Genomic DNA, 23,532 nt, shown 5'->3' on the forward strand with positions numbered 1-23,532 from the left:
TGAAAGTGCACCTGGGGGTCAAGAACTCAGTCTTCTCCTTTGCTATTGATGTGAGAGGCACCTGCCAATATCCTTTTGTAAGGTCCAGGGCAGAAATGAACTGGGTTGACCCCAGACGCTCAGTCAGCTCATGCACTTTAAGCATCTGGTATGCATCGAGTTTTGAGATCTCGTTGACCTTTTTTAAAATCAATGCAGAAAGTTATGCTCCCATCTGGCTTTGGCACCAGCATTATGGATGAGAAACAAATCACTATTAGACTCCTGTATAACTCCAAGCCAGAGCATCTCACTTCGGTTTCAATGACGCAGCACCTGGCCTCAAGAATCTGATAGGGCCATTGCTGCACAATAACTCCAGGAGGCGTAATGATGTCATGCTGCACCAGGTGAGTATGACCTGGTAGGTTAAAAAATTTCTTACAGGACAAGCAGGATGGTAGTCCTCACATATGGGTGACATCACAGGATGGAGCCCTGTACGGAAAACGTTCTGTCAAAGTTTCTACAAAGCTTTGACTGACACTGGCACACTGAGTGCACTGAGCATGCTCAGCCTGCAATTATCCCTGTGAGCCACAGGTGTCTCCCTCAGTCTTCTTTTTTCCGCTCTGCAGTAAGCATAGCGGTTAGAAGCTCTGTGAGAAATTCTAATACTTTTTCCGCATGGAAACACTTAAACTTTTACTTCACAAACACTTTTCCCTGCACGGGTCTCCCTTCGCGTACGTTTATTCGACGCTGGGTGAGTACTATGCCCTGTTTTTCAGTCGGTTCCTGTCACCTCCCTGGCCTGCCAGCCGACTGCGGCCTTCCCTCTCCCTATGTTTTCAGTTAGCCACACATAGCCTGCGAGTGTCCCTCTGTGACACTCTGGCTGGTTATTAGCACTAGTGGGACAGGGACTTCCACGGTTTCCATTGCCGCCAGGGCCCCTGTCGATTTCAGGTCCTTTGATTTCCTCTGTACCCTCGTGCATTCGATGCCCCCATTGCTACTGTCTGTACCCCCTTCAGACCATCCTGGATTCTTAGATGCCATCAGTACCCCTCCTCCCACGGTACTCTGATGCCATCATCCCTGCATCGTTTCTATCAGTGCCATCCATGTTTTTCATCCATGGCACTGATTTTTCCTTGGGGTTCCTCTGTGCCATCATTGCCCGGGTGGATGCCATCGACGCTCACCTTTGTGTCGTCGGTGCCATCCATGCCTGGGTCGATGTCATCGTCACCCAGGGCACTTCCATCGATGCCAGGGTCATTTCCATCAGTCTCCAGACACTTCCATCGATGCCCAGGTCCATTCCATCATTGGGCATCGACGGCCAGGGTCCATTCCATCGATGGGCATTGACGCCGTCGGCGCCCGCCTCCATACATCGATGCCCTCGACGGTCCTATCGATGCAGTCATTGACTCACTCGATGCCAGTATCATTTTTCTGATGCCAACGATGTTTTTTCGATTATTCGATGCCACATCGTTCCCATAGATACCTACGCCGATGCCGTCAGTGCTTCCATCACTGTCATCATTGCTCTGCCAGAGTCATCGACGTTTTTTCATGTATATATTTTTGGCGATATCCTCGAGGCCGCTTTGGCCGCCATTGACACAGTCAATACCGACATAGCACCACCACATAATGCCCTCGCCTGAACACAGTGCTCCATGCTTTGTGTTCTTATTAAAGCCCCGTATTAGCCTACAACACTACATAGTGCCAGGAGCAGTGTAGGCATGCTGACAGTCCATCATCAGTCACCATCCAAGACAGCGAGGGCATCCATCTCGGCGCTGGGGAAAGACCGGGCCGAGCACTGTGGCATGCATCGTCACAGACACGGTGACCGTCCACCACCGACGCCATCCAGCACATTGGAGCTATCCTTCTCTATGCTGGAGAATGCTCAGGCCGAGCAACATCACCACTGCCATCGACACTGTTCTGCACAGTATTGGCAGTCCTTGGTGCTCCAGAAACACCGGAACGAGTTCCGAAGAATTCTGCACTGGCGTCACGAGACATTGAGCCGCTGCGACAAGGGCCGGTCCACGAGCTATTAATTGGCTCCCCTGTTCCCGAGGCATGCCCCACCGACATCGGTGTGGGATTGTGGCCCTCCACTAATTACGGTGGTAACGCCAGCCATGCTCAGCCTGTCTCCTCTATACCTGCGCCACCATACCAGGCATCAGCGTTGAGACAGGCGTCTACTCCCTCGATGACTCCTGAAATCCACAGAGCCAGCAATCTTCACCGGCTCATCCTTTGGCGATCCACGTCTGATGGTAAGTACCCGCTTCTGCGGCATTCCCATTGAGATGTGTTTTCTAATTCGAGCCACATGGTTCGAAAGGTTCTAGGTCATGTACCTTCCAAGAACCGTATTAGTGTGTCATATCGCTACGCCAGCTATGTCAGCCACAATACCAAGAGAAACCTCTCTATCTTTTCTTTGGGATTGCATCATGACATCCTCCCGTTTTCAGCAATGAGGCTCTTCACTGATAAATGCTCTGGCTTCTGGTTCCTGATTCAGAACCAAAGTTCCAGGTGCATTCGCTGATGCTAAACACGAGATCCAGCAAATACTGCCTCAAGTGCAATTCCACCTCAAAGCCTGATGACAGGTCTCTGTGTCTCCTTGTATAGCACACAGAAATGCAGGTAAGACTTTACCGCTCACGCTCCCATGGGAGGTTACTTGATATCCAGAGTACATCAGCCCCTCCAGTTGGACACCTCCTGGTCTCCCAACTGGCCAGATATCAGAGTGGCCACCCCACTTTGTACCAAGGTTCCCGGTACACTACCCCAGACGCTACAAAGCGCAGAGGGGGGAAGTGGAGGGTTGGAGTTTTAATTATACTATTCTTTCTTTCAACAGAAAGTAGTTACTCTCCGCCCATCCTGGACCTCAGAAATACCAACTTTCTTCAGAAGGCACAGGTAAAATGGTTTATCCCAGGACAAGCAGAATGCTAGTCCTCACATATGGGTGACGTCACTGATGGAGCCCTATCCCGGAAACATTTTTCTGTCAAAGTTTCTAGAAACGTTTGACTGGCATTCTGAGCCTACTGAGCATGCCCAGCATGCCATGATCCCTCGAGTCACAGGGGTCTCCCTTCAGTCTTCTTTTTTCTGCGAAGCCGTTAACCTCGCGGTTCTAGGAGTCCTATGTGGTGAATTTCACCATATGAAACAGTGTTATCAAAACTCGGAAAAAACTTTAGACACCGTAGGGGTCTCCCTTTCTTTCCATCGCGGTAAGTCTTTCAGTTTTTTCTGTCTGTTCCGAAACCGTTAAACCGTGCCTGAAAGTAGTCGATGGCTGTCTGACTCTCATAATGGCTACAGGTTTCAAAAAGTGCCTAAATTGTTGCCGCACTATGTCCATTACGGACCCACACTTAGAGTGTGTACTCTGCCTCGGCGAGGGACATGACGTCTCGACGTGCCCAAGATGTGCCGAGATGACGCCGAAAGGCAGAAGACTGCAGATGGAGAAAATGGAGCATTTGTTCCATCTCCAATTAATGCCATCGACATCGATGTCCACACAGTTGTCTCTGGCTGGAGCGATAAGAAAGGTCGTCCTTAAAAAACGGAGACCGGATGAAGCAGGGGATCGGCCGTCGCCAACCCCTTCAAAGTCTTCGATAAAATCTACGTCTGTCATCAAGAAGGGCGTCGAGCACAGGCAGAAACATCGGCATCGGAGGACTCACGATCCCAAAATCGATCCGATAACCGGAGCTCCATCAACGGATCCCGAATCAGCACTGAAGAAACCTCAAAGAGAAGGACGCTCCACCGAGGCCTTCTGCTCCAAGGCGATCCCCACCGATATCGGTGCTGGGAACCGTACCTCCTCAGAGCCCTGTGGAGGTACCGGTATCGCCTTCGCTGCCTCCCTCATAGCTGCTCTGGTTTCACCAGCTATGCGGGCGGAATTGGACAGTTACATCCGCCAGGCACTTAGAGATGCGCTCCTCAATATGCCTCTGATGTCAGCACTGACTCCGCCATCGAGGTCAGCACCATCGCCAGTTCCGGCTCCTTTTCCGTCACCGGTGCCTATACCGATGCCATTACCGACTCCATCGCCGGTTCCACCGAAGCTGATGCCAGACATATCCTTTTTTGCGCCAATTTTAGCAAAATTGGACACACTCATCGGTGCCATCCTGGTAAAATCACCAGAGATACCGATGCCAGCACTGAGGGAAGAGGAAATAGTAAAGGAAACACCGATGCCTGAACCTATTCCAGGTCCATCGGGAATCACACGTCCACTTCCATCGTTTTCTCCACTGTTTCCATCGAAACCTCTGGAGAAACCGTCGATGCCAACTGTACCCATTCCATAGACGCCTCCTCGTCCACATTCACTGGATACCTGGGATGATCCCAATACTGATGCTTCTTCATAGGAAGTCCTCTCAGAACCTTCTCCTCCAGAGGAAAGAAGGAAATCCCCCCCCCCCCAGAGGACCTTTCCTTCTCCAATTTCATCAAGTATATGGCTGACACCATCCCCTTCCAGCTTGAATCTGAAGAGGACACCAGACAAAAAACCCTGGAAGTGTTACAGTTCGTGGACCCACCTAAAGAGGTGCTGGCAATTCCAGTTCACGAAGTCCTTGTTGACTTGCAACACAGGCTATGGGAGCATCCCTGTACCATACCACCAGTAAATAAAAGGACTGATGCTACATACCTAGTCCAGCACATCCCAGGCTTCCAAAAAACTCAATTACCTCATCAATCAATAGTAGTTGAGTCAGCTGAAAAGAAATCCAAACGAATAAAGCCTCATTCATCTATTCCACCTGAAAAGGACAATAGATTCTTGGATAACATAGGCAGAAAAATGTTTCAGGGATCCATGTTGGTCTCCAGAATTGCGTCCTACCAACTATATGTGACGCAATATCAGCGTAATTTAGGGAAACAAATTCAAGAACTCTCTGAAACTCTCCCCCAGCACTTCCAAGATTCTTTCACTTCCATCATCCATAAGGGCCTGGAAGCTGGGAAACACGAAGTTCATGCAGCTTACGATAGTTTCGAGACTGCATCAAGAATGTCGGCCACGGGTATATGTGCCAGCAGATGGGCCTGGCTCAAGGCCTCCAACCTGAGACCAGAAGTACAGGAGAAACTTGCTGATCTCCTTTGCATAGGGGACAATCTCTTTGGAGATAAAGTAAAATAGGCAGTTTCTCAGTTAAAAGAGCATTCGGAAACCTTGAGACAGCTTTCCTCTGCACCTCAGGAGTCTCAGCCATCATCACGAAGACTCCCACGGAAAGATTCCAAACGACCATACTACAGGCCATGACATTACTATCCACCTCCTGCCCTGGGAAGGTCATCTAGGCCAGCTCAAAGAATGCAGACCCGACAACCAAGAGCACCTAGAGCTCAACCGCAAACAGGGTCAACTTCGGGATTTTGAGATCACATCAGAGAACAGAAGCCTGTCTACCAATCCGACCCCAAATTTGCCAGTAGGAGGTATGTTCTTATCACTTTCTTCCAACACAATTGGTCACGCATCACCACAGACCAATGGGTACTCTCCATAACATCTCAAGGGTACAATTTGGACTTTCTCACTGTACCAAACGATATTCCACCCACCTCGTCTTGGACAGTAAACAACCAATCCCCACACTCTTACAAGAAGAATTATCCACCCTTCTGAGAGCCAGGGCCATGGAACCAGTTCCCCGGCCTCAGCAGGGCAGAGGATTCTACTCCCATTATTTCCTCATTCCAAAGAAAACAGGAGGCCTACGTCCCATATTGGACCTCTAGAAACTCAACAAATACCTGAAAAAAGAAAAATTCAGGATGGTGTCATTGGGCACCATGCTACCTCTACTTCAAAAAGGAGATTGGCTCTGTTCTCTGGATCTTCAAGACGCTTACGCTCACATTCCAATATTTCCTCCTCATCGCAAGTATCTGCGATTCCTGGTAGGAAGTCAACATTTCCAGTACAGGGTGCTACAATTCGGTCTTGCCTCAGCACCTCGGGTGTTCACAAAGTGCCTGGCAGTGGTAGCTGCCCACTTACACAAGGAAGGAGTGCACATGTTTCCTTACCTGGACGATTGGCTCATCAGAAGCCAAACAAGAAAAGGTGCTCTCAACTCTCTCAAGCTCACAATAACTCTACTCCATTCGTTGAGATTCCTGATCAACTACCAGAAATCCCACTTCACACCATCTTACCTGTTACAATTCATCGGAGCAGAATTAAACACCATAACGTCAAAAGCTTTCCTTCCAAAAAACCGGGCACAGACTCTCGCCTTGTTAGCAGGCTCTCTCCGCACACGCACTCAAATAACAGCTCATCAATGCCTCACGCTTCTAGGTCACATGGCCTCCACAGTTCACATCACTCCTATGGCCAGACTAGCTATGAGAGTCACTCAATGGACACTCAGAAACCAATGGATACAGGCCATTCAACCACTGTCCTATCCAGTTCAAGTAACTCAGCAACTACGGTCCTCGCTTCTATGGTGGACGAACATGGACAATTTGCTCACAGGCCTACCTTTCCAACAACCGGTTATGCAAGTGACATTAACTACAGATGCATCCACCTTCGGGTGGGGAGCACACATTGGTCATCTGAAGACTCAAGGTACTTGGACCAAACTCAAAGCTACATTTCGGATAAATTTCCTAGAGCTTCGAGCTATACGTTATGCGCTGCATGCGTTCAAGGACTGCCTTTCCCACAAGACTGTTCTGATACAGTCAGAAAACACAGTAGCCATGTGGTACATCAACAAACAGGGAGGTACGGGCTTGTATCTCCTTTGTCAAGAAGCAGCACAGATTTGGGACTGGGCCCTAACACACTCAATGTTTCTCCGGGCCACTTATCGGGCAGGCATTCACAACGTAGTGGCGGATCGCCTCAGTCATCAATTCCAACCTCACGAATGGTCTCTGGATCCAGAAGTGGCGGCCAAGATCTTTCAACGTTGGGGTCAACCAACAGTAGACCTCTTTGCAACACAACTGAATTACAAAGTGGACAAATTTTGCTCCCTGCACAAGCAGAGAAACCGCTTACCCAGGGACACCTTTGCTCGCCACTGGAACTCAGGCCTTCTATACACATTTCCTCCGATACCGCTAATCACCAAAACCCTAGTGAAGCTACAACAGGACAAAGGGTCCATGATACTCATAGCCCCAACAAGTATGGTTTCCAATACTCCTCGACCTCTCGATCAGAGACCCAATTCGCCTGGGCACAGTACCCACTCTCATAACTCAGGATCAAGGCAGGTTGCATCATCCCAACTTTCAATCCCTATCCCTCACAGCATGGATGTTGAAAGCTTGATTCTACAACCTCTCAATCTTTCAACTAATGTCTCAAGTGCTTGTAGCTTCACGTAAACCCTCCACACGAAAGAACTATCGTGCTAAATGGAAACGGTTTACCACGTGGTGCACACAAAATAGCATCAACCCTTTTTCATGTACTACATCATCTTTATTAGACTATCTATGGCATCTCTCAGACTCTGGTCTCCAGACCTCATCTTTCAGAATACATTTAAGTGCAATCTCAGCTTATCACAATACCGTCTGAGATGCGCCAATATCAGTGCAACCCCTCGTTAGTAGGTTTATGAGAGGTTTAATTCAACTTAAACCTCCACACCGACCACCGGTCACAGAATGGGACCTTAATGTGGTCTTAACAAGGCTCATGCGGTCTCCTTTTGAACCCCTGGATTCCTGTGATGTTAAATTTCTCACTTGGAAAACTATCTTCTTAATAGCCATCACATCTGTTAGAAGGGTTAGCGAGTTACAAGCACTTGTCTCATACTCACCCTACAAAAATTCCTGCATGATCGAGTGGTACTCCGTACACACCCAAAATTTCTCCCCAGTGTAGTTACGGAATTCCACTTGAATCAATCCATCATATTGCCTACTTTCTTCCCAAAACCGCACTCTCACCAGGGAGAGAGGGCTTTATACGCCTTGGACTGTAAATGTGCACTTGCGTACTACTTAGATCGCACTACGGCCCATAGGAAATCCACCCAGCTCTTTGTTTCTTTTGATCAAAACAAGCCTGGAAAAGCGGTGGGCAAGCAAACTCTATCTAATTGGCTTGCAGATTGTATACAATTTTGTTATGAAAAAGCAGGCCTCCTTTTCCAGGGGCGAGTAAAGGCTCACTCAGTAAGAGCAATGTCAACCTTAGTAGCACACTATATTTCAGTGCCAATAGTTGACATATGTAAAGCCGCAACATGGAGTTCTGTTCATACCTTTGCAGCTCACTACTGTCTTGACAAGGAAGGACAACAAGATTCAGCCTATGGACAATCTGACTTGAACTTGTTTCCAGCATGATCCAACTCCTTCCACATCCAATCTTTCGTGATTTCAGACTGCCTCATTTTTCCCAACAGTACACCAGTTGTACCTGTTGCACAAGTTGTACGCTTTTGGTCCAATACAAAGATGACTCAGCCTGTAGCTTGCTAATCACCCATATGTGAGGACTAGCATCCTGCTTGTCCTGGGATAAAGCAAAATTGCTTACCTTGTAATAGGTGTTATCCCAGGAGAGCAGGATGTAGTTCTCACGAAACCCACCCGCCATCCCGCGGAGTTGGGTCCAATACGTTTTATTTTATTTTTGGCTAACGCTCATTGCTACAAATGAGACTGAAGGGAGACCCCTGTGGCTCGAGGGATCATGGCATGCTGGGCATGCTCAGTAGGCTCAGGATGCCAGTCAAAAGTTTCTAGAAACTTTGACAGAAAGTTTTCCGGGATAAGGCTCCGTCAGTGACGCCACCCATATGTGAGGACTGCATCCTGCTGTCCTGGGATAACACCTATTACAAGGTAAGCAATTTTGCTATCCCTCGACACCATGCTTCCATATCGCAGTAAGTACATTACCTCTAATCTTTCTAAGTGCTTCATGGTGAGTCAACAATATTACAATCCCAAGCTCTGCCGGTTGCACCAGGTTCGGCAACTGGGGTATTTCATTGAATCACTATCGGTGACTGCTGTTTCTCTACGGCGTGCAACATCATTCACACTTTCCTTGCATAGACAGCTGCATAACCACAGTCAGTCCACGCAAGGAGTTCTAACTTCTTCATGACTCACTATAAATTTACTATCTGGGATTACTGTCACTGCCATAAATCCCTTATACGACACTTCTGGACACCACAGTCACAATGACCTTCTTGTCCAGCAACCGCGCAGACATTTTAATAAATTCCTACATGTCCCTGCGCGCATATTCCATAACCTCAGCCCCTCAATTTTTCATTGTCTGGCTATGGGGTTTTTTCACTATGCACTTTCCTCATAGATCCAAAACTGCTATGGGTTAGATTCCGTGAAATTCCATTATCAGTGGGTCTAAGCTTTTCAACTGCTTTTGTCCCTCATCTATATTGCAGATCTAGAACCAAAATCCTAGTCTGATCCTGCTCGTGCTCGCATTTACTCAGGGTTGTAAGTTTGACCTAAAATCTTCTCAACACAATATGTGTCTATTCCGCTCCAGGCACAGTTTCACATAAACTTCCTGGATCTTGTAGCCATGAGTTATACCCTTATGCCTTCCAATACTGCCTCTGCAACAAATCTTTGTGCATACAGACAGCATAGGGACAATGTGCTTTCCAACACACAAGCACGCACAACATCTTAGTTGCTCTGCAAGGAAGCTGTGCATCTTTACCCTTGGCCCTTGCTCACTCTACGCATCCTTGGGCCACTTAACTAAGAGACTTACTGAACGCACTAACAGACCATCTCCATATAGGTTCCATCCTCTCGAATGGTCTCGGACTACATGTGTGGCAAGAAAAATCTTCTGGTGCTGAGGTCAACCGAACTTGTCCCCTCCGTCCGAATCGAACCATATGGTGCACAGATTCTACTCCCTACACATGTTTCCAATGCGTTCCCATAGACGCCTTTCTTCCATCAAGGGCCTCTTAAATGTGTCTCTTCTGCCTCTCATATCCAGCTCTCTTCTAATGGCGAACCGGGACGGGGTTCACTGTTCCTCAGACCCACGTCCTGGCCGAGACCAGTATGCTTCCCATACTTCTCAATTTATCACACCAGTAACCAATTCGCCTTCTCACCAGTCTGTCACAAATCGTAGACTCACTGATGTTCTCAAGTACTGGTAGCATCACAAAACCTTCCATATATAAATCCTACCATTCAAAATGGCATGATTTACCACATGACGCATACAAAAGGGTATTACCCTTTTCCTTTTTTCTACACCACTCTTTTCTCTTGCTCCCTCTGATTCTGCTCCCCAGACATCCTCCACATAGGTATACCTCTGTTCCAGTTGGTGTATCGTTTGGGAGTGGCGATACCCGATTAACGGTAAATACTTTCTGAGTCAGCTTACCATGGATTATCCACTGATCAAGCCGCCTCTATTTTCACTAGTCACTGAATGGAACCCATATTTCGTGCTTATAAGTTTCATACATTCTCTTTTCGAGCCTTTCCATTCCTCTCATTTCACAGTATGACATGGGAAATTCTTTCCCTCATAAATGTCATTTCGGCCAACAGGGTCAGTGAGTTACACACCTTGTTACATACTCATTAGACCCTGCGTTCCTCTGTGACTGAGTGGTTTTACATATTCAACTTCATATCCTTCTTAAGGTAGACATTGCATCTCACCTTACTCAGAATATACTCTGCCCATTTTTCCCCAACACCTCTCTCACCAAAGCGAGAGGTTTTTTTCCACTCCTTGGACAGTAAGTGTACTTGTATTCTATCTAGATCGCACTACACTCCATAGGAATTCCATCTAACTCTTTCCTTCTGTGGCAAGAGTCAAACTGCGAGTTCCACTGGGCAAACAGACCTCTTCCTCCTAATTGATGGTCTGTATCTCTTTTCCTACCAACAAGCAGGCATTTCTCTACAACACTGTATGTAACCACGCTCTGTTGCGTCCGTCCCAGCCTCAATAGCTTCCCCTCGGCCGCTGCTGCTTGTACATATTTATCAGGATGCAACCTGGAGCTCTCTCCATATCTTCGCAGCCCATTATTGCTTAGATACGACTAGCCGGCATGCTCCATGTTTGGCCAGTCAGTCTACTCTTATTCTTTTCAGTTTAACTACCCAACATCCTTCCACCAACCCGTTAAGGGTTTCAGAATGCCCTCTGTTCCAAATTCCACCCCCATCATTGTGCCTTTTGCGCGTCTTGTGTGCATTTGGTGCACTCTCGGGCATCCTCAGCTCGGTACTCACCCATATGTTAGGACTACCATCCTGCTTGTCCTGTGAGAAAGCAAGTGTTGCTTACCCATAACAGGTGTTCTCACAGGACAGCAGGATGTTAGTCCCCACGAAACCCACCCGCCACCCAGCAGAGTTGGGTATGTATACGTTTTTACTTTTATTTTAGTTTCGCTTGCACTTTTAGCTATAAGACGAGACTGAGGGAGACACCTGTAGGTTCACAGGGATAATTGCAGGCTGAGCATGCTCAGTTCACTCAGTGTGCCAGTGTCAGTCAAAGCTTTGTAGAAACTTTGACAGAAAGTTTTCCGTACAGGGCTCCATCCTGTGATGTCACCCATATTTGAGGACTAACATCCTGCTGTCCTGTGAGAACACCTGTTACAGGTAAGCAACACTTGCTATCTCCTTGTTTTGCCTCACCAGCTGATTTAAGGCAGCTGTCTGTGCGGTGGATAGCTGCTCTCTGAAAGAAATCTGGGTTCGGTCCATTTCAGGTCTGACATTGGGACCAAACTCTTTTTGCACCACTCCGCACACCTATGCAACCCACTTCTTCAGAAGTTTTGTGTGGTAGGTTTGAGTTCTCTTTCATTTATCTGGCTGGGCTATTTTGTAATCCATGGGTCCTTGTTTCTCCTAAACCTCATAGGGTCCTTGTCAATGGGACTAACAAGTTGCTTTCCAAAATAGAACAAGAACACAGTCCCCCAGCTGGAATACTCTTTGGACTGTGGGGTGATTGTAACCTTGGGCTTGGGTAGCCTGAGCTTTTTCTAGGCATAGATAGGCTGATCCTGCACTCTGAGAATCTGCCCAGGTTTCCCTTTGTCTTTCCAAGTTTCAAAAGCTATGTCCAATATTTTTCTCTGCCTCCTCTCATACTCAAGAGGAGAACCCAATCCAACTCTGGTATATTTCATGTACTGTGAACAGCACATAGGGTAGCAATGAATCCCAATTCTTGCCGTCTTCGTCCACAAATTTCCTCAACGTTTGTCTGAACATCTGATTGAAACGCTCAATGAGGTCATCGGTCTGCAGGTGATACACCGAGGTACGCAGAGTTTTTATCTCAAGCAAGGTTCAGAATTGTTTCATTACCTTGGGACATGAATGTGGGGTCCCTTGATCGTCAGGATCTCCTTGGGTAGCCCAAGTCATGAAAAAACCTCCATTAAGGTGGGTGGCATCATCAGGGTCTTCATATTCTGTAGCGTTACTGTCTATGGATATCTTGTGGCGTAGACAAGAATGACGAGGGTGTATTTATTTCCCCGAGTAGATCTCTCTAGTGGCCCCAATAGTTCCATGTCCATCCTTTCAATAGAGGTCACTATGATGGGCATTGGTTTGAGAGATGCCATCTGTACGCTGGCAGGCTTTGTGAGTTGGCAGTTAGGGCAGGACCGGCAATATAACTGAACCTGAATGCCTGGACAATAGAACTGTGCCATTATTTTCTCTCGGGTCTTTTCCTGCCCCAGATGATCCCCTAGAAGGTGGCTGTGCATTAGTTGCATGACCTTCTGGCAACATGATTTGGGAACTAGGATTTGCTGTATCAGTTCCCCCTCCACACTTCCCTTTGTGACTTGGTAAAGTAGGTCCCCTTTTTATTACAAAATGAGGACTAGGATCTGTAACCTGTGCTCCAGAGGCTAGATTTCAGTCTACCCTCTGTATATGCTCCTGGGCCCACTTAAAGGGCACTTACTCAGTCTGGGCCATTCTGAAGCTTCCCTGGTCACCCCCATTTTCCCACTCAATGGGGCTAGGTATGACATTCTGGTTGGGTTGCTGCTCTTCTCCTGACTCCGACCCTTCCTCCCCGGTTGTCTCTAAATTAGCCACATTTTTTTCTGTTGGCATTGCCTCAAGGATTTAGGGATCTTGCTCTTCTAAGAGGGAAGAGCTCTAGAAATGTCAGTTCATTGTAGACCTGAAGTGAACCCGACATGAGCTGGTACCACAAGATTTTGAAGTTTGGACAGTGCTGTCCTATTACTACAGGATAGGGAAGCCAAGGAAGAACTCCCAGGGTTTTCAGCTTGGCTTGTAGGATACTGCCATTGGTCCACATGGATGCTTACTAGAGTCAGGGTTTTCCCATAGGCTGGATCCGCTTCACTGAGTCTCCTCAAATCAGTGTTTTCACACTGCCAGAGTCCACTAATGCATGGGTTGCAGAACCCTCTAACTTGACAGGAATCACAAATGTAGAGACCTCTTGGTTAGATACATCCACATAATTACAATAATGTGGGGCCATGAAATTAACATCCATTGGCTCATCTTCCCTACAGGGACAGTCTCTAGCAAAATGGCCCCTTTCTCCACAATTGAAACAAGGTGGTTCAGCTGAGGTTTGCAGTTGAGGTAAAAAGTCCTACTGGATCTGCCCTGCTGGTGGTCGGGGCTTGTAGCATTTAGGACTTTGTTGTCCTCTCCCTGGGTCGAGTGGCTTCTCTAGGAACCGTGGCGACTCAGGCATGGTCTAGGTCTGAGTCGCCACGCTACTTCCAGGGCCTTCTCAAGTATAAGGTTTGAGCGTTGGCAGACCCACTGTCACATAGACCGTTCTAGGCAGTCTAGGAACTGTTCCTGCAAAACTGCTTTGGCTACCTCTACCCTATTCTTCCTTTTTGAGAGCAGCCATCTTATAGTCTGTGGAATAGGTTCCTTGGGTTTTCCCCAGCTTGCAGAAGTCCCCACCAAAGTTTCTGTAAGGTTCTGGGTTGAGTCTCCTTGACTTCCTGGTATGTGGCCCTCCCTTCTGGATTGACTGGAAGCCATCTTGACTACTCTCAGTTGAGCTGTACATTCATAGTTTTTTGAAAACAGATGGGGTCATCTTCTGGGGTTGTCTTAAGTAGTACTGGTGACAAGGGAGGAGGACCTGGTCACAGTGGTCTGTACAACCTGTGATACCTGAGTTAGCCTTGTGTTTTGCTGCATAACTTGTTCTCGCAGCACCTGCTGCTGATCATTTTGAATTTGTAGGTGATCCTGAATTACTGCTGTCTTGCTCCATCTTTTCTGCTTCCATACTGTGTATCTCTCCGGGGAAAGGAGAGGAAAGAAAACAAATTAAAAAAACAAAACAAAACCCCGCTGGCCTGCCTGGCTCTGACTCACTGTTTGAACCCTGACTGCACAGGCAGAGCCAACATACTTCACCTGTTGTAATTTAGGCTGGGTGATTACAACAGTGAAGCCTCAGGAAAAAGTTCTGTAAAGTTTGCTTTTTTTTCCCCTTGCTGCGGCTGTGGGTTTCTGCCTGTGCTTCCCATTTAGGTAAAGATCTCCCTGCTTCCACCATATATGGTAACGTGACCAGTTGTGGCTTAGGAAATAGCCAAGAGAAATGAGGCAGACTCTAGCTGTTTCCTTAGGTGCAGATTTATTTACAGTGAAGAAAAAAAACAAATGCATCCCACCTTGCAGTTCTGGTAGCATGTAGATGTTACATATAGCAGGTCTTCGCATAAACTGGGTTCCTGCCTGCTTCCCGGGGCCTCTGTAACCCTTCTGGGCTTTGACTCATTATAGTATGGTGAGGGGAGCCTCTTTTCACCCAGAATCCCTTGCAGGGCTGATCCTTAAGGAAGACTGGGTTTGAGGGAGTTTCCTATACACTCCTCCACAGCTTGCTTTAATAATTATAGAATAATTGGTGATAACACTGTGGCAGAGGTTTTGTACTTGCAACTGTTTTATATAGGCGGTATCCTTTCTCAGTTGTGTAATTAATCACCATGTTCTTGATAACTAATCTTCATTTCTGCAATACCAGTAAATTCAACAGAGTCAATGTTTTATTACCAGTATAGAAGTTGATGATTGGAATTGCCAGTTCCCTCAATTTCGAGTAATAGAGAGACAATCTGTTAGGATTTCGTTTGTTTCACAGGCTCACCATTCTTGTGTCTAATGCAATGATATCTCCTCACCAGCAGAGGCCTCCAGTGACCTCTGTTCCAAGCTACTTGAGCCGTCTCCTTACTGACTACCTGATTCAGCCTGTGGTGCAGCCTCCTTTTCACCAGGGTACCTCAGCGAGTTTAATCTCCAGCCTTACCAAGCTCCTCATCACTGCTTGCACCAACCCTGTGTAACCCAGCCTTGCCCATTCACCTTTGCCTTTTAATAGAATAACTCTTGGCTCTCTGACCTGGCTGCTGTTTCCTTACTTTTATGCCTTGAGGCCTCTGGGCCTTCTTGCTTCTAGTAGCTTGCTTTGTGGCCTACCTAGGCCTTGTCGCCTCCAGACCGCCTTGCTCTGTGGCCTACCCTAGGCCTTACCTTGCCTTGTGGCCTCTGGGCCCGCCATTACCCTACCTAGGCCTTACCTTGCTTAGTGGTCTTTGGGCCTCCAGCCTTGCTGCCTTCAGGCATCTGTTCTGTGTGTGGCACCTAAGCCACAGAAAGTACATAAAGGTTAAAATGGTAAAGTGCAGGTTTCCTCTCTTTGAATGGTTTAAGCAGTGGGTAAATATCTTCTGGAAGTGCACAGGATGTGCCTAAGGAAAGAGGTTAATCTGGAACCAAAGTAGGAATATTCCAGAGCTGTGGTCAGCTAAGTGTTAGAAGGTGTAACCTGCCTTTTTGACAGACAAGGGGGTACATCCCGTAGGGGCTCAGTCATTAAAAAAAAAAAGTGATAAAAACCCTGATTCTACAGAGTTGAGGGCAGCTCCAGATTGCAGGGGAAAGAGACTGGTTGGAAGCTATGATCCTCACCCAGGATTACAGAAGGGAGTAGTAGGAGTGGGCAGGGATTTTCCTCTAAAGCCCTAGAGAGCAGAGAAGAAGTAAAAAGTGCAATACAGCCTGGAAGTTGAAAATTAAACGATACAACCTGTGCTTAACTGAGGCATGAACTTTTCTGGACCAGGAAGCTAAATTGTACCAGAGGGAACTTGTTTTGGAGTTCGGAGAGGCAACTGAAGGATTTTTCCTTGAGCTGAATAGGACATTCTTATGAGTGACTATTTGATAACTGAGGAAATTAAAGAGAGGATCATGCTAGGGGGTACCAAAGCTGAGGAGAGAGGAGATACAAAGTAACTAGAGACACTGTGTTGCTATAAGAAGAAACTGGTAGTAAGGAGAGGAGTCTTAAGAAAAAGATTTTTTGGAACTGTAATTGTTTAATTTCTGCATCTACTTGAACTATCACTATGTTTTATTCAGAAGATTCTTCAGTAAACTATTTATTATCCTTGACTTCATTGTCTTAAGTCCTGTCCACAGCGCTCTTGCATCCATTCCTTGAACCAGTTCCTGCTTACTATCCGGTCCAGTACCCTGCTTTGCTTGTAACTCTCCCTGGCTGTGATCACTACCTTGCCTTATTTTTGGCTATCACAGCCCCAGCCCTTGTTCCATGTCCAGCTCCTGAACCAAACCTTGCCAAGCCCTGCCTACACGTTGTGCCCAAGCTTTTAACCAGGGTCTGTGTCTAGCCTTGTTCAATAAAATTGACTCACTATTATGTACTGCCGCTGCACAAGCCTTTTGGCCCCCAGAACCCAAGGGCTCAACCTGTGGGGAAGCAGGCTGGCTAGGTGGAAGCTGTCTCTAGTCCCGCCCAGCATCCTGCCTTGCAATCCTGTACTGTTCCTGGAGCAATGTACCCTCAGCAGAGAGACCCTAACAATCTGATACTAAGGCAGCTTTTGAAATTGAAAGTATTTAACTCTGCAGTTGGAAGTGCAGAGATCGGTGCTCTAAGTAGTGTATTCATGGTAAGAAAGAATGTTACCATTTAAGTGAATTTTCAAAGGGTTTCAGTGTATAGAAATATTTTAAAAATGTTGAGAGAGTGTGTGTATTTTCAGTTTTGTGTGTATATTTTACCGGAGGAAAAAAGGAGCGGTCTAGGGGCATTACAGGGTGGGATTCAGAAGTTCATGCAATAGTTGCTATTTTGGAAGACAGAGAGAGATGCATATGCATCACTGAACTTATTCATACCCTTTTACACCTGCTAATTGTCTTGTACAAATGAATTGAGACTGCCTGTTGTCTACAGTGTTTTGGTGGGAGGTCTAGGTGAATTGTGGGGGTTCGGGTGAACTGGAGAAGGACTGGGTGAACTGATGGAAATATCAGTGAACTGGTGATTCCAAGTACGCGCGCAGGTAAGTATGTGGTATGTACGCATATTTTATAAAATACCTGCCTCCACTTTTAATTCTGGGAGTTTATTCGCACAGTGTAACAATTATTTTGTGCGTAAGATTATATGTGCGTATGTTTATAAATGATCTACCCAGGTATTTCCACATCCATGGGTAACCAGTAACAGTATAGTACTGCAGGGATGCGGGACTTGAACATATTATCCCACAGTCATGTTTTAGGTCTAGTTCAACAGCTCTCTCAATAAACATGTTAATGAGCTGTTTCTTCTGGCATTTAATGGATTTTAGCATAGTAAATACAATATTAGAGACCAGTTGCTCGTCCATCTGCTAGTTGTCTTCCTCCCTGATATTTTCTACCACTTTGGGTAGTTGAACATATAAATTCCCATAATTAAATCAGTACTCGCTCCTAACTTATCACTGTTTTTCTCACTGTCTTCTTTAACTATTCCTAGCATCTACTACTCTCTCAGCAAAGAAGCATTTTCTCATATTTCCTTTGAACTTTCCTCCCTTCAGACCATGGCCATTTATTCTTTAATGTCCTTTTCTATGCAAAATTTTGCCTTTCTGTACCAGAGGTACTTTGCATGTGGGACAAGAGGCTAGAATTTTTTTATATAATTTTAAACACATCTTTCAAATGCTAAAAAGAGAACAATAGAGCCAATAGACATACAGAGCACTATTTATAATTTTTAAAGTAAAGAGATGAAGTAGTTAAATTGTTAGCTCTTGGACTGTTCTAGATCATTTCAAATCTTTCTTCCTTTAGGACTAAGATGGGAAACTGCAGTTCTCGAGTGCCACAACCAGGCCAGGTTTTCAGAATATCTACAGTGAATATGCATGAGAGAGATTTGCATACAATGGAAGCAGTGTATGCAAATCTTTCTCATGCATATTCATTGTAGACATCCTGAAAACCTGGCTTGTTTGTGGCTGTCGAAGACTGCAGTTCGTTATCACTGCTTTAGGATATATATGTATTGATGTAATCTGCCCTGGACAAATATTGTAAAATTTGGACATTGAGGAATATAAGCATTTTAAAATAAATATTTTAATATTTTCAACAGAAACATAATTCAGTCGACAAGCAGGGCTGAATTAGCCATGACACTTGGGTGATGTCCTCCAGCACCAAACGGACCCATCTCTTGAGCTTAATAAAGTTTTACTGCTGAGCATACTTGGGAGCTCCTGTGCGAATGCTGCATCGTGAGCCCCTCAGGCTTTTTTCGATTGAGCTTCCATATGGATGTGTAAACTCTTATCTTTTCTCTAAATTTGCTTTCACAATCTCGATTTTGGTTTTTGATTGTTTGCCTCTCTGCCTTGGCAGCCCCTCAACAGCCCTTTTCAATGCTAATAAAAACAAAACAAAACAAAAAATTATGTCTGCTTCCAAGAAGCCTGCGACTGTGGCCACTAGATGTGCTACAAATGCCTGGAACTGGACCATGACTCTAGTTTCTATAATTGTGGACAAATGTCACCTAGATCCCAGTGGAACTGAGCATGGAAGATGGGGAAGCTCCGCAGTTCTCTAAAGAGACTGAGCCATTCTTCCTCTGAGTGTGGGGCCTTGTCTGGCTCCCTGCATACCAGGTGAGTATGGGCTCCTCTAGCAAGCCTCCCCTTCCTAAATTGTCAGACTCCAGATCCGCTGTAGCTCTGAGGTTGAGCCCATCGTGGAAGCACAGGACACAGGAGTCAGCATGCTCTGTGACACACAGTTAAGCTTTGTCTCCCTCTCTGGGTTTGTTGGCATTGAAAAAAATGCACCATTCAACTTAGTCAGCAGTGCAGGAGTCCCCAGTGCTGTTGATGCACAGTCTAGTGAGGCACCCATCATTGTTGGTGCAGATGATGTCAGCGCCATAGGTGCAGAAGCCCAGAATGTAGTCAAAGCCATTGATGCCCATTGTGATCCTGGCTCCAGTGAGGCCTGGCAGGAGTACTTCATAAGTGCCATCTTCTTTTTTGGTGTCCTTTTCACTTCCTTGATTCCTCTTTCTGGATCGCAGGCTCTTCAGGGCTCAATCGGTATCATCTGCCTGGAGCACTCAACCTGAGTCCCTCCCATTGGGTCTGGAAGCTCCAGATCTCTGTGACCTTTAATGCAGGTAGACTGGGAGTCTGGTGCATGCTTCTCAAAGTGATGATCCTATACTGATCTCCAAAAGAAGATATCTCTTTTCCAACTCCAGCCCAGAGGATACAGCAGTCCAGGAACCACATCATGGAACTAGTGAAGACTTTCTTTACCTCTTTGGTGTCCAGTGACAAGGAAGGCATCCTTCAGCCTTTTCTGTCCAAGATGTCAGATTTGTTCCCTCAAGAAGGGAGACCCTTCCACTTCTACACCATGGGAATTCCCATCAGAAATTCCAGTGGGGGAAGCTAGCCTGCCATAATCAGGCAGGGGACATAGCCAACTGGGACTTTCCCCGGGAGTTTTCTGCTCTGAGACTAATGAGAGATCCTCCCCAATCAAAGCCATCATTGGTGTCATGGATTAGCGTCCCTCCACCATTCAATTTGAAGGAGGGGTTTACAGAGATTTCCTCTGATTCCTTGCCTGACTTGATGAAATATCTCTCATACTATAGGTTCCTGGACAAATTGAGTAAGGCCATCTGAGTCAATGCCCAGAGGGACAAGGATACCCTCATTGAGGTCTTTGGTCTATTTTGGATTCTGGAAATCTGTTTCAAGCAGAGAACAATTCCAGTTCAGATTCTGTGGGACCTGCAAACCCAAATGTGGAATAATCCAGTCTTCTGCTCCCCTTCCTGTCTCTGTCCTCTTTCCCCCCACCCCCCCAGTAGCAAGTAACTTGAATCTGATTTTGACATGGTCCAGTTGCCACACCAGTCTGTGGTGGTAATCTGCATTGAAGCAGGGAAAAAGACCAGGATATTTTCTAATACACCCCAGGTAAGGACCCAAGTTGCTGCTAGACAAATTTGGAAAAAAAAGTCTTCTAGAGCTTGATGCCCACATATGGTGCTATACTTTCACAACTGCTACTATGAGCTAAAGCCTGTTGTGGAGTCCCTAGACAGGGAGCAGGGGGATTATCAGCAGATGTATTTCTTTGACACTGTGGCAAAGTCTTCTGCAGAAGCCATTGGGGCTCACTGGATGGCCTTTTTTAGGGCCAGCAGTCTGCAGGAGGATGTTCATGACAAGTTGACCATTGTCCCTTGTTCTGGGAACAAAGTCAAAGAAACTGCTAGCCAGATTAAGGAGCAGCATGTGACTATTCAGTCCTTGTTGGAAAGAGCCAACCAGTTTTCTTTCCCTAGGTGTTCTTACTTTGCCTTTAAGTGGGCCTCCTTCCAGAGATGCTGCCTCCGCTAATTTGATTGATATTGTGCTACACTTGTGCTGCCACAACAGCAACTACTCACCTGCGGATACCTGCATGGAGATAGCCTAAGATGCTTTAGCAGTCTTGGCCGAAACTAGGGCCTAATTTTTGAGGAGCCCTGACTCTTAAGCCTTGACCCCTCTGACAGGAGGAAGGATTCAGCTGTTCCTCGATGAGTGGAGGAAGAGATCACCAAGGACCATTAGATCCTCAAAAATTGTGTAGTCTGATTACTATTTGCACTTATTTTAGGCCCCAGCACCAATGTTTAGCTTTCAATCTGGATCATCTCACTTGACACAACTTTGTCTTGAGTTGGTGCAGTTTCTTAGCCAGTGCGTGATAGCCGACCCTCCGGAAGAATATGGCAATATGTTCTATTCTCGTTATTTTCTTACCCCCAAGAAGTTAGGGGGATTGAGACCCATCCTGGATTTATAAAGTCTGAAGAGTGAGTTATGAGAGAAGTTCAAGATGAACATCCTCCACACCATCCTACCCTTCATCCAAGTGGGAGACTGGATGTGACAGTGGTGTTATCTATTAAACTTGATATACTGCACATAAAAACAAATTATTCAAGCGTTTTACAAATAAAATACAAATGCCATTAATCTGAAGGATACATATGCTCACATCCCCATCTATCTATCTCATTGGAAATATCTCAGATTTGTGGTGAACACTCATTCTAATACAAGATTTTGCCCTTCGGCCTTTCAGCAATCCCAAGGGTCTTCACAAAATGTCTAGTGGTAGTAGCGGTACATCTTGGTTGTCAAGAAATGTTTTCGCTTACCTGGATGATTGGCTGGTGATGGGACCTTCTTGAGCGGGGGTGCTACATTTTTTGCAGATGATGATCCAGCTCCTTCAGTCACTAGACTTTCTAATTAATTTTGCCACTTTGAACCTCATCCCCACCCAGAGAATCAAGTTTATCGGGGCATGGGTAGACATTTTAGAGAAGAAAGCATACCTCTTGTTGGAAAGGGCAGTCTTCCTATGAACACTGGTTAGTATTTGCTGCAGCAAGATCAAGTCATGGCCCAAACAATTCTGGTTGTCCTTGAAGACATGGCAGCAGTGGTGCATATGGTCCCCATGACTCACCTGAACATGGGAGCTCTCCAGTGTGATCAGCTGCATCATAGAGGTAACTCCAGAGACGAAGAAGGCCCTCCATTGGTGGCTGAAACCAGTGGTCCTGGAATTAGATTTTCTTCTTTGTGTTTTACTTCCTCAGGTGAAGCAGGCAACAGATATAGCCAACAGGGGTGAGGTGCAAATACAGGCTCCTTCTGAACTTGGTCAACAATGGAACATTTGTTCCAGATATGTTGAGAGTATTCTCTCATTTTCAGGGAAAGAGAATTCTGATCGAAATCAACAAGAAAATGGCATTGTTCTACATAAATATGCAAGCAAGCACAGGGTCCTGCATCTTCTATCTGGAATCTTAGATAATTTGAGAGTAGGCTGTGTCATGGGGCTTTCTTTCAGGCAATTTACCTTCCTGGAGTATCCAACACGGCGGATCACCCCAACAGAGTTTTATTTGACACCTTAAGTGGTCTCTAGACCAAGAGGTCAATCGACTTGTTTGCTTTAGAAAGCAACAGGTACATCAACAAATTTTGCCCCATTCTTCAGAACAAATTTAGATCTTTTCCAGATACATTTCTGCTGAAATGAGACACAGATCTGCTGAATGATTTTTCACCATTTCTATTGGTGTTGAGGATGGCACAGACATACTCAAGGACCAGGCATGCCTTATACTCATTGCTCCAACTTGGTCCAGACACATGTGGTTCTCCTACGCTGTCAAGTTATCAGTCAGTTTGCCAATCCCTCTGGGAACTGACACAGGAGGGAGTTGTCTGTCATCTGATCCTTCTGTCCCTCAACTTGATGGCATGGATTTTAAGCGCTTGATAGACTCCTCATTGTCATTATTCAAGGAGGTTGAGAACATTGTGATTTCAGCTAGGAAGCCACCCTCCAGAAGGGTATACAGTTGTAAAAAGAAGCATTTCTCATCTTGGTGTCAAGCGAGCCTATACTTCCAAGGATCTATTCCAATACTTGTTCACCCTCTTATTATCTATTCTCTGTACATCGTTAGTGAAAGTGCAGCTTAGTGCAATCGCTATTTACCACTACAAGTGGATGGAAAACCAATCTCCCTTCATTCTCTCATACTAAAATTCATGAAGGCCCTCTGGCATACAAAGCCTCAGCTTACAAAACCATCTCTGCCATAGGATCTCAACATCATCTTAGCACAGCTAATGAAGCCTCCCTGCGAGCCTCAGGAATCAGCTTTGTCAAAATTTCTAACATGTAGGTAGTGCTCTTAATCACCATCACTTAAGCTAGAAGAATCAGTGAACTTTGGAAGCATTGGTTTCATGCTCTCTCCACCTTTGTTTTTCTGCAATAGGGTGGTGCTCTGCACCCATCATAAGTTTCTACCTAAGGTGGTTTCTGCATTTCATTTGAATCAAGCTATTGTTTTGCCCACGTTCGTTCCCAGACTTCATGTACACAAAGGAAAGAAGGCCCTCCATTTGCTGAATTGTAAACCATTTACTTTACCATTTGGCCATTTACTTGAAGAGAAATCAATCTCATCATCAGACTTCTCAACTGTTTGTTTCCAGTGAT

General features: G+C 46.0%; 1 protein-coding gene across 2 annotated transcripts in view; it reads left to right on the plus strand.

Annotated features, from left to right (window-relative positions):
• Window positions 1-23,532, plus strand: part of CRTC1 (CREB regulated transcription coactivator 1) — a 439,562-nt gene that overhangs the window by 228,255 nt on the left and 187,775 nt on the right. The gene's annotated exons all lie outside the window — the stretch shown is intronic.

This window comes from Rhinatrema bivittatum, chromosome 8 (assembly GCF_901001135.1).
Source record: "Rhinatrema bivittatum chromosome 8, aRhiBiv1.1, whole genome shotgun sequence".
Taxonomy (NCBI): Eukaryota; Metazoa; Chordata; class Amphibia; order Gymnophiona; family Rhinatrematidae; genus Rhinatrema; species Rhinatrema bivittatum.